Consider the following 11821-nt stretch of genomic DNA (forward strand, 5'->3'; position numbering starts at 1 on the left):
CCAAAGCCAAGTTTGAGTACTCGGCTCTAGAGAAGAGGAGACACCTATTGGCAAGAAAGCGCGCTAGAAATCTGGGCTGCGCCGGGGAAACACCAGGGGGACACCCTTCACAGTGTGTGCCACGCTGTCCGGCCGGACGCCTGCGCCCCTCCCTGGACGCGCAGACCAGCCCCGGCAGCCTGGCCCCGGAGGAGGGCTAGAGATGGGCGCGGGGTGCGGCGAGCGGGCGCGGAGGGCCAGGGCACGCGGGAGGCGAAGGACCGGGTGCGGGGCTTACCTTCCTCGGCCGCCTTCATGGTGCCGCCGGCGGGCGGCGCGGGCCGCAAAGTTTCTCCGCTCCCGCAGACTGCGGCCGAAGGGCCGAGTGGAAACTTGGAAGAGACTGGAAAGCTGGTACTTGGCATCCACGCAGCGGTCGCGGCAGCGGCGAGCAGCAGGAGGAGGAGCGGGAGCTGGCGGGGCGAGCAGCCCAGGGCCGGCTCCCCTAGTCGGACCTCTTCCTCGCCGACACGCGCGGGGCCGGGCTCAGCGCCGCGCGCCGTGGGGAGGTGGCATGCGGGGGGTGTGCACGCGTGGCAGGCCTGCCTGCGGCTGGGGACTCGCCGCGGGGTCGGAGGTGTGTGCCGCGCTGGGGAGCCGGTGCCCAGGCGCTCGGATCCGCGCGGCGACTCTGCCGCCCAGTTAGGAGCCTCTCGGTCTCACTCTGACGCAGGGCCGGGCTCTGCCTTCTGCCTTTTTAAAGCTGGAAAACACCTCCCCCGGCTCCCGCCCGCCTGGCCGCTCCCGCGCCCCCTCCCTGCAGTGACATCACGCCCCTGCCCTCCCGAGCCGGCGCGGGGCCCGGGGGACAAGTCGCGGAGCGCCGCCCTCCGTGCGCAGCGGCTGCAGTTCACTGGGCAAGCGGGGCGCCCTGGTTTGGATAGGGGTACCCCAGGGTGGACCAGCCGGGCGCAGAGGGAGGGAAGGGACCCAGCAGGGGGTAATGAGGACTCAAGGGACTGGAAGGGGCTCCCAGAGGTGCGCAGAGGCACCCAGAGGTGGGCAAGGGTTTTCAAGAGGGAAGATGGGGCGCGAAGGGTGGTGAGGGGAGACTGAGAGGGAAAGGGGACATGGGGAGAGTGGGGACTTCGGGACTGGCGGGGACGAAATGGGAAGGAAAGGGCTTGCCAGGGGGCGATGGGCGAACGCGCCAAGCCCGGACGGCAGGGCTTCTCGCGGGTGTCCTGAGAGAGCTACTCTCCCCTTTAATGAGGAGCTGGGGGTACGAGCGGCGGGGGAGGGGTGCCGAGACGCCTTGCATGCTGAAGTCATTATGTAAAATCGCAGGCTTCCCCCGCTGTGGAAATTTGGAAAAGCGCTTCCACTGGCAGGCGGGAGTAAGGAAATTCCCATCCCGCTAAATTACTAACAGATTGCATGGGCGTCCCGGGACAGCCAGATATTGTCATTTTTACTCGGTAAATATCTGAGCGAACTAGATTTCTTGCTGTATGAGAAGGAGAGAGGCAGCGCGTCGAGGAGAGAGCACCCACCAGCACAGCTCCTTCTCTGTGCCTTTGCCCCGGCGCCCGCGGACCCGAAAGGGGACCACAGGGTGACTTTTTTTTTTTTTTTTTTGTGGGCGTAACCGTGAGATTTTTGGCTTTGGAGAAAGCTAGTGCTTGGGAACTTCTGCGGGATTCTGTCCCGCTTCGCTTCACACTTTTTCTCTTTCAAATCTCCCCGCATCTCCTAAGGCGGCGTGGCTCTGCGGCCAAAACCCGACCGTATTTTCTTGTTGGCTTTGGATGGGAGACATTGGAGGGTTGGGCAGTTAGAACGTCTGGTATATAGAAATCATAAGTCTATTGGCCTACACCTCATGTGCTTTTAAAATAAACCCACAAAGCAAAAAAGCACGTCTGCTGTGGGGCGGCGAGACTGCGGGGCTCGAGAGGGGCGTGGACTGAGCCAGTGAGTGCTCCAAAGGACCCCACACCCCCTAAACCTAGGGAAATCTGCTCCAACCAGCAAGTGGAGCTGGCCAACTGGGCCCGATGTTAAATGATACCAAAGTGCCTGCCTAAAACCCATCCACTCCACCAGAAGCATCCATCCGCTCCTTCCAGTGGCCTCAGCGCCTACCACCGAGGAGAAGCGCAGCGGCGGGGCAGCGGATGCCCAGCACGTCTCAGGTGCACTACCTGCTGGCCTGCTGCTCCCGGGGAGAGCTGGGCACAGAGCGCACCAGTTGCCTCTGGCGTTGAGAGGAGGGGGGCACTAGCATAGGTGGTGGAGAGGATAGGGAGGAAGCGAGGCTGAGGGTGCGCTCCGCGATTATGTGGAGAGTGACCTGTGAAGTAGCTGAGGGCTCAATGAGAATGCTGGGATGTCGGGCGAGGATGCCAAAGCGGAACCCCAAAAACCTGCAGGGATGCGCGGAAGCCTCCCTGCGCTACTCAGAAGAGGCCGCCGCTAGGGGGTGCCAAGACCCCACTGCCCAAGACCCTTTTCTCCACCCCACTCCACCCCCAAAAATCCACTCTTCAGTGAGTCCTGGTGTCGCCAGACCAGGGTGCCAAGATTTTGCCTTGAGAGTTTCCGTCCCCCCCCCCGGCCCCGCCCCGTGCCACCCCGACCAGGCGGGGCAGGGCGGAGGCATCATCTGTGGGGCGTGGCGGGAAGACTAAGGCCCACCCGAGAACTTGGGTGGACTCCGGAGGCCAGAGGAGTTCCGACACGTCGTGTCAGAAACGCTGGCCTGCTCATACTCTTGGACTTTCCGGACGTGACTGGCTGTGCAAAGCTTGGAGGAAGGGGCCAGGACTCTTCCAGGATCCTCTTTCATCTCCACTCCTTCCTCTTCCTCCTTCCCCTCTTCCTCTTCATCTCCTCGCCTTTCTGCTCTCACCCTTCATCTCCTCTCCCTTCATTTCCTCTCCCCTTCTTCTTCCTCCTGCTCCTCCTCTTCCTCCTGTCTGCTCCTCCCCCTCCCTCTCCAATAAATAACTTTTCACCCCATCCAGAAAAGCCTTTTCCTGTCTGTCTCAATGCCCTCCTTATCCCCTGCGGGTGACGGAATCCCGGGCCTGTTTCCCTCTGTTTAATGCCGTTGCCGGGACCACGGTGGCCGCACGCCAGGCGCAGGGAGTTCCGGAGGCAGTGGCGCAGGAGCTCGGCCAGCTCCACGCTGTCCGCCAGGCCCTGCGGCCACCTCGGGCTCAAGCCTCGTCCTGTGGCCGCGCTCCCTGCGCGTCCCTACCGCCTCTTTTCCTCTTCCTTCGGCCTCCTCTAGAGGAGGTTTGTTTATAGCTGCTACCAGGAGAGACGTTACACGGGTTTTATTTTAAGGGTTGGCGATGACTAACGAAGTTAAAAGGAGCTTAGGACAGAAAACAAGACTATTTTTAGATTACTGTTGCTTCTGTGGATTATTGGGGCAAATACACCCCTAGAAGCTTACCATCTAAAAAGTGTCTTTGGGTGCTAAATCCTTCCTCCTGGGGCACACTTGGGTATCCACCCAGGGCTCAAAGTTTCCAAGAGCCTGGCAGCTGTTGATTCTAACCTGGTGTGAAAACGCAAGTGCCCAGGAAACCCCAGTGTGGTAGGGTGGGCGCTTCTAGATCAAGAGCCTGAGTTGCCACGGGCAGGACTCTACAACCTGGAGCCTCCTTTGGCCTGTCCAGGAGCTGTACACACTGCGCTGTGGGCAGGTACAGCGCACCAGGCTAGGGAGAGCTTCTTTGTACCCCAGAGCCACTCACCCACATGCATCTTGTTTGTGTAAGCTACATAAAACATCTGTAGCCAAATACACATCTTCTCACTGCATCTGCATTTGGAACCACAGTACTGGCTTCTTTAAAACTGCACCTGGGGCTTCCGGCTGGATCCGTGGTCTCCTTTATATCACAGCACAGGCAGGAGGCCTAGGGCTGTGAGGTGTTGGGAAGGTGGGGGGAACTGGGCCTTCCTCCAAAACCTGTAAAGGGTGAGATTAACAAGCCAGAATTCAGGAAGGGTATTTTTTTTTTTTTTTAAGATAGTCTCATGTAGCCCAAGTTGGCCTTGAACTCCTGGCGCTCTTGCATCTGTCTACCTCTCAGGTTCTCAGGTGACAGGCTTGCAGCACACCTGGCTGGTTGTGTTAGTTGGTTGGTTTGACGATGGGTGCTAACAGCCTCTCTGGATGTGCTGTCCACTTATGGGTGCCTAGTCAGGTTACCTTTAAAGTGCTATTTTTTTTTTAACAGTCCAGTTATCCTCACAGTTGCCTTGAGTTAGTTCCTGCACCTTCAGCATTCCCTCTCAGACCTTGGGGTATTTTGGGGGACCATAAATTTGGGGTTCAGAGAGCTTAACACTTGAGTTTTACTTGTGGAACATCTGTTTACTCTCCCCCACCCCTCCTTTCCCTGGACAAGTGCAGAAAGAAGCCTTCCTTCTATGACCTACCATAACCAGCCTATCACCCATTTCATTACGAGGCCTAACGGTTTGGGTCAAAAAGGCCCAGAAGGCCATGGCTTGTTGTCCAGCTGGTGGAACCATGGGCATGTGATGGGATCGTTAGGAGATGGGACCTAGTAAAAGGAAGGTCACTGGGTGAAATGCCATGCTCTTGAAGTGCATATTGAGACCAGACACTCCACTCTGTCACCCAAGGTAACAGCTTTGTCCCTGTGAGCTCTGCTGCCTGGATGTTCTGCTTTTTACCACAGGCCCAAAGGCAGTGGAACCACGAGACTGTGAAGGCATGAGCTAAGATCAACATTTTCTCCTTTCAGTTTCTGGTGAGAAATTGACACAGCCCTAAAAACAAAACAAAACAAAGGAAAAAACCATGATCGATCAATCAATCAATCAATCAATCAATCAGCAACCCCTCCCAGGGCATGTGCCCAAGAAATCAAGATCAACGCCAGACTGCTTCGCTTGATATCTAGTGTTCTTTACTTTTCACATCCTTTGCCTGTAGTGGCCACAAGGGACCTCCTCCCTGAAGCCGTTCTGAGTCCCACTCACCCCTTTCCTGAGACTGGAGTTAACCTGCCCCACCTCTGAAGGTCTCTGACTCAACAATAGTATAGCCACTCCAGCTTTGGCATGTTGTGTGTTTTCCATCCTGGTAGTGAGTGTGTACTTCTCCACCTAAAGTGTCTCTCCCGAGGACAACACGAAGTTGTATGTTTTGCTGTCCAGTCTGGCAGCGGCTGTCCCGATTGACTGGAGTGTTAATCTGCTCACGTTTCATGTTTTAGCTGATAAGGCTGAGTTTCACTTTGGATTCCTGCTTTCTCCGCGTCCCTCTCTTCTGTCCTTCACTGCTTTCTTCGCATTACAGGATGCTCTTGGTGCGAAGTGCTTCCCTAGTTTGCAGCATCCCTGAGAGGCCGCTCTTGTGTTCGCACCTACATGTAACCTCCCGGGGGTGGGGGTGGGGGCCTTGGGTTTCTCCTGACTCTTGTGGTGACACACAGAAACATCACTTCTCTGTGGTCCTCCCATGGCCCCCGATGGTGTGACGTGCTACACCATTACAGACACGTGAAGTGACAAACCTCGTAGTACATTGTGGGAATTGTTCCTTTACCATCTGCAGTCACTTAAGACACTTTGTGTTGTTATTGGCAAATATATCACACCTGGGTTACATTTCTGTAAGTGATGGGCAGAACACTACATTATATACATGTTATTTTATGTGATTGTTTTTTAAATGAGTTGTGATAATAAAAGGAAACATGCCTTTATATTGGCTTGTAAAATCATGGGATTGCCTCCTGCACTCTGCCACTTGGTGCAGATGCAGGTTGCTGTCCAGGCATTCTTGCTGTTGCCTGAAGAGCACCTTGCATTTCTTGCAAGGAGGTTCCTTTGGCTAGTGGCGTATTCTTGGTTTTTGTTTCTCTGGGAAAGTATTGGATTCGTCTTAGACTTTGAAGTAATCTTTGTTGAGTACCGGGGTAGATGACAAGTTTTCCTCAGTTCCCTTCGGACATGCTGTTTCATCATCTTCAAGACTCAGTTGCTTCTCCTCAGAATCAGGGGTTATTCACCTGCCTGACATGGTCTGAAGCGAGACCCCGTTCTCTCAGACTGTATTCCCATTGTATTCTTTCGACAGGCATTGGATTGGGGTGTCTTTTTTCAGCTATGTTCTGGGGTGTAAGCTGCTCCACAAATGAGCTATCATTACACTGTGCCTCCTTTCTGGAGCTGCACTTGCTGCCACGCTGACCCCAGGGAGGCCTCCTCCGCAGCGGCTTTCTCTGGTTCTCTCTTGACAACTAGCCATCCTGAACTCCAGACTATGCATTTCTGCTCCCAGGCTCCCTGGCTCTCTCCAGAGCAGCTTCAGGTGTGAGCTTCACCAAGTTGCGCTGCCTGTGGAAGCCAGTCGCTCTGGGAAAAGACAGCAGCCATCTCTCCCAAGGCAGAGGTGAGCCGGGGAGGAGAGCCAGGGTGGGGATGGCGACAGACTTCCATCTAGAATCACACCCTCTCTAGGAGCTTGGCGTGTGATGACCCTTCTCCCATCCTGTCACTGTTGCTGCTCCTCTCCTGGGTCCACTGCATCCTGGGCTGAGGCGACAAAACCCTCTACCTCCCCAGCTTTCCACACTGAGGAGCAGCCTGCCTGCCGTTGGCTTGGGCAGAAGCGGCCCCCGTCTTGGCAGACCAGAGCAGCCATTCAGAGACAATGCACCACTTTTCCAAAGCCAAGAGACAGGGGGTCTTCGGCAGTTGTGGATGAAGTGTGTGGGGGAGGGGCTGTTGGGAGGCCACAGATGCCCACTCTCTCATTAAAGTCCCCACAGGGTTTTCTCCACAGATGCTTCTTCATTTGCTGTTTGCCCCTGGGTCCGTTTTAGAGACTTTGGGGGTGTCAGTTCCTTTCCAGAGACTTTAAATAGGGGTTTAAAAGTAATTTCACCAATTCCCTGGGGATGGGTAAGCACAGCTCATCCTCCTCCTGCTGGGAGCCGGTGCCTTTGAGGTTTGTTCCCCATCTACCTGTAGTGCCAGGCTAACAGGCTCCGCCTCACAGGGCACTGTGAAGGACACATGGCACAACACTCTGGAGGACTCGATACATCTTAGCTCTGGGTTCAACTTCATCCTCTGAATGTGCCTTGCAGGGCTGACCCCTGGCACCTGCGCACGGGAGCTTATTTGGATATGAGAGGTCATACAGAGGCGGCTAAGTTGAAGTCACGGGAGTTCTCAACCCAGAACTTCTCAGAAGAGGACACCATGGCACGTATAAGGCAAACAACATGTGAGGAAAAAAGGCAGAGCTGGGGAGACACTCTGCCAGCCAAGGGGTGCAGAGGATACAGGAAGTCCATCCAGACTGGAAGAGGCAGGCGCCCCCATCCTCCTCACCCAGGCCTCAGGGAGCTTGGCCTCGCTGACACCTTGATTTTTTAACTTCTGGCCTATGCAAATAACTTTCTACCCATTTAAGGCTAGACTGTGGTCCCTGGTATTTGTCCCTTCAGAATGTCAGGTACTTTAGCTTGGCCATGGTCTGAGTGCTCCCCAGGGGCTCAGTGTTGAAACTTCATCCTGCGGTGTGGCATTAGTAGGGTGGAGAAAGTACATCTGGCCATGATGTTTAGAGATGAGACCTCTGTGTGGTGACTAGGGCCAGCTAAGACTGTTGGGTGGAACCACACCCACACCGGGACTCTGGTGACTATGTGAGACCCCAGAACCGACACATCTGCTCCGTGTCTCTCCTTAGGCATTGCCCTGTGTGCCTTGGTCCATCACACAGGACCCTGGACTTTCTAGAACTGTGAGCAGAAGTGATCTTCCTTCCTCTCTAAAGTGGCCTGCCTCAGTGTGGTGGCCATTCTTGGTTGTCAACGTGACTATCTCTGGAATTAACTAAAACCCAAATGGGCTAGGCACACCTGTGAGGGATTTTTTTCTTAATTAAATCATTTAAAGTGGAAAGGCACACTTTTTATTTCTATTTTTTTTTAAATTATTTCGATTTTTTGGTTTTTTTTGAGACAAGGTTTCTCTGTGTAGCTTTGCACCTTTCCTGGAACTCACTCTGTAGACCAGGCTGGCCTTGAACTCACAGAGATCGTCCTGGCTCTGCCTCCCGAGTGCTGGGATTAAAGGCGTGCACCACCACCGCCCGGCTATTTTTATTTTTTAAGACAGGGTCTCACTATGTAGCTCTGGCTGTAGCCCAGAACCCACAGAGAGCTCAGCCTGCCACTGCCTCCCGAGTGCTGGGATTAAAGGTATGCACCACCATGCTCAGCAGGGAAGACCCACTTTTAATCTGGATCTTTTGAAGTGGGAAGATCCACCTTTAATCTGGGCCGCACCTTCTGCTGGCAGCCTATATTAAAAGACACAGAAGAAGGACACTTGCTCTCTTTGCTGCTTGCTCTCACTGGCAAATCCTTTCCTCCACTGGTATTAGAGCCTTTGTCTTCAGGATTCTGTCATATACTGAAGACCGACTGACATATCCAGCCTCTTGGACTGAACAACTCCTGGGTTCTTGGAACTCCCATTGGTAGACAGCCATTGTTGGACTAGCTGGACCACTGCCTGCCAGCCATTCTAATAAACCCTCTTTATTCTGTAAGTTCTGTAGAACCCTACCCAACTCTGTATTAGTCAGGGTTCCCACTTCAAATGATTTAATTAAGAAAAAAAAAAATCCATCACAGGTGTACCTAACTGCTTAGGCTTTAGTTAATTCCAGATGTAGTCAAGTTAACAAACAAAAATAGCCACCACACTCAGGTATTTGAACACAGTGTCATATCATGCCACATGTTCATATCCTTGAATGCTAGTTTCCTTCTCCTGGGGGCTGAGGGACTATCCCCTTCAGCTCTCTTCCAAAACATCTACTGTGGAGAGAATGGGTGACATTCCTTCTGGGACAGTGCCCCCAACGGGTACAGCAGCCCGGCCAGTCCTGCCCAGTGCGGCATGACCCATCCTATGATGTTTGCTGGAGGAAGGTCCCAGTTCTACGTGGGTCGTTACCTGCCCAATGCTCACTACCTGCCCTGGCCCAAGGTGGATGGATGCCTGGGAGAAACCAGCCACTCAGTGTTCCTCCCTAAGAGAGGCTGCAGAGACTCAAGCTCCAGATTGTCCACCCCAGTCTGAGGAAGTCACTCAATCAATGTGGGACCCAGTTCAGGGTCAGAATCTGAGACCAGGCTGAGCCCTGGCTCTAGCATCCATAGAAACCTGCCCCAGAACGTCTCACCTGTGTGGCAGAATCACTTCCCTTTTGGACTCAGTCCAGTCTGATTTGGGATCCTCCTTCTTACATCTATTGGGAGCCTACAAGAACTCCAGGGCCATGGCTTGGGTGACAGTGGCCACTAGATGTGGCTGGCCAGTATCTCTTCTTCCTCCCCATGGATGAAAAGAATGGCTTCGGAGGGGTATCCGAAAGCACACACCCCTCCAACCAGGAAGGAAGAACATGGTGATGGAGTGAGACACCGGTACAGCCTTGCTGACATGCCGAGCAGGAGAAACACTCCCTTCAAGACGATGTCTCTGGGAAAACAGGTGTGCAAGTGTGCACTGGGCAGGCTGGCTAAATTCGTGCGTGCTTCCTAGCAGGCTTCGGACAGAGCGGTGTCTGCACCTGAAGGTCCTGCTGGCCAGGTCAGCAAAGGTAGCTAGAGGTTGGAGATGACCTCACACGCTGTGCCCAGCTTGGTCTGTAAGCAGTCTGACCTGCCACTGTCACCCTGGTCTGGCTTGCTCCACTCTGTAGGGGACAAGAAGTGGCCACAAGCAGAGACCGGCACGAGAAGGCCTGTTTCTCCCTCTAGGCAGGCAGGGTCTCCTGGAGTCACTTCCTAGCCCACAGTGTCGCCCTTTGTTTTCAGGTCTGTCCCTTTCAAACTGACAGCGTTTTTTTTTTTGTTTTTTGTTTTTTGTTTTTTGTTTTTTGTTTTTTGTTTTTTTTTTTTTAAATGGCAAAACGTCTATAATGAGAAACAACAGTTTTCTGATGGCAGCATTGTGGCCTTCTTCAAACGTTCACTTTTCTGGAATATTTTAATTAAGCTGTAACCCACAGTGAGCCACTTTGCCCCCAGCCTTAGGTAATGAGGCTGCACTTTTTCTTCTCCTTTTCTGATATCAAATGACTGCTTTCATTTCTCATGGGTGGCAGTTTTCTCCACTGCAGAGCGTGTGGCTCCTGCTGCCCCGGGAGCCCCTCAGCCTGGCGAGACGCAGCTCCATCCACCCAGTGCAGGCCCAGCTTCCCAAACTATTTTTAAACTGTTTTGGTTCAATAAAGCTCTAAACAAGTTTTGCCAGGCACTTTTTCCATTAATTTTTAAACTGGAGTAAATTGCAAGGGGAATTTAATCCATGTGTCTCTGCTTCATTTACACCCAGCCCATCAAGAGGTTGTGTGGGGCCGTTTGATGTCCAAGAAGATGTGGTGCTTTTTATAAGTCTGCTCAGCTCTTTATTTCTTCTTGGAAACAGGAAGTGGCATCCTGCCAGAGTGTAAATGAACATAAGTCGCTCCACAGTAAGGCTTCGAGTTACCAACACAGCATGCCCAGGCCGTCCCCTCTGAGCCTGGGGGCTTTCCCCGGGGCTTAATCTCTCTCCAGAAAGTCTTTTTAAACAGAGTTTTACTTTTTTCAAAACTGTTAAAAAATAAACATAACATGAAATTGACTATTTTGACCTATTTAAAAATAAGTTTTTTTGTGTGTGAATGTATGCAGGTATCCCCATGCCCATGGGTGTGTGTGTGTGTGTGTGTGTGTGTGTGTGTGTGTGTGTGTGGTCACAGAACAACGTCAGGTGTGTCCATCCTGGCCTTTGTCATCGCTGCATACTCCTGGCTTGCTGGCCCTCAGGCCTCTGGGGACTCTCCTGTCCACCCCCATCCTGCTGTAGGAATATTAGGATCACAGATGCACCACTGTGCCCAGCTATGGATCCCGGGGTGCTGAACTCAGGTCCTGAGGTTTGTATGACAGTGACTTGCCCCACTGACCCATCTCCCCAGGCCCACTGAAGCCCATTTTAAGCATGTGTGTACTCCATGATTGATGTGTGACTTTTTGTCTTTCCAAACTGAGACCTCCCCATTGTGTCCATGCTGGACTCCTGGCACTCTACAGCTGTCTCAAGGACTTGGCACTCTAGGGCTCCAGAGAAATGGAATCCTGGGGGCTGGAGGCCTGGAAAGAGGGCTCCACACTGGGTATGGGGGATTACCTCATCCAGAGGACCCAGTTTCTGTTCTCAGTATCTACATAGTGGCTTACAAACACCCTTAACTCCAGTTGCAGGGGATCCAGTGCCCTCTTCTGACCTCTGCAGGCACCAGGCACACACGCAGCACACATATGCATGCAAGTAAAACACTCTTACACACAATAAAAACAATGCATATTTTTGTAAAGAAACGGAACCCTGCCTTACCTGTCCTGTCAGGCTTGTGTCACTTAGCAAATGCCCTTGAGTTCCACCATGTTGCAGCATGTGCCAGGGTGGCCCCACCTTTTCAAAGGCTAAATAGAACGTCCATTTGCTTGCTTCCAGTCCCTCCCGCCCTCCTCCCTCCCTCTCCCTCCCTCTCCCTCCCTCTCCCTCCCCCTCCCCTTCATTCCTGGACTCCCTCTTTCCCCCCTCTTTTCTTTTTTTCTCTTTCTCCTCCCTTTCCTCTTTATCTTTCTTGTCCTTTCTCAGACCGTATCTGGTTGCATTGCCCAGACTGTCCTTGAACTCTTGGGCTCAAATGATCCTCCTGCCTCAGCCTCTCGAGCAGCGGTAACCACAGACACATGCCACAATGACCCGC

Source organism: Peromyscus eremicus, chromosome 19, assembly GCF_949786415.1.
Source record: "Peromyscus eremicus chromosome 19, PerEre_H2_v1, whole genome shotgun sequence".
In the NCBI taxonomy this organism is placed as follows: Eukaryota; Metazoa; Chordata; class Mammalia; order Rodentia; family Cricetidae; genus Peromyscus; species Peromyscus eremicus.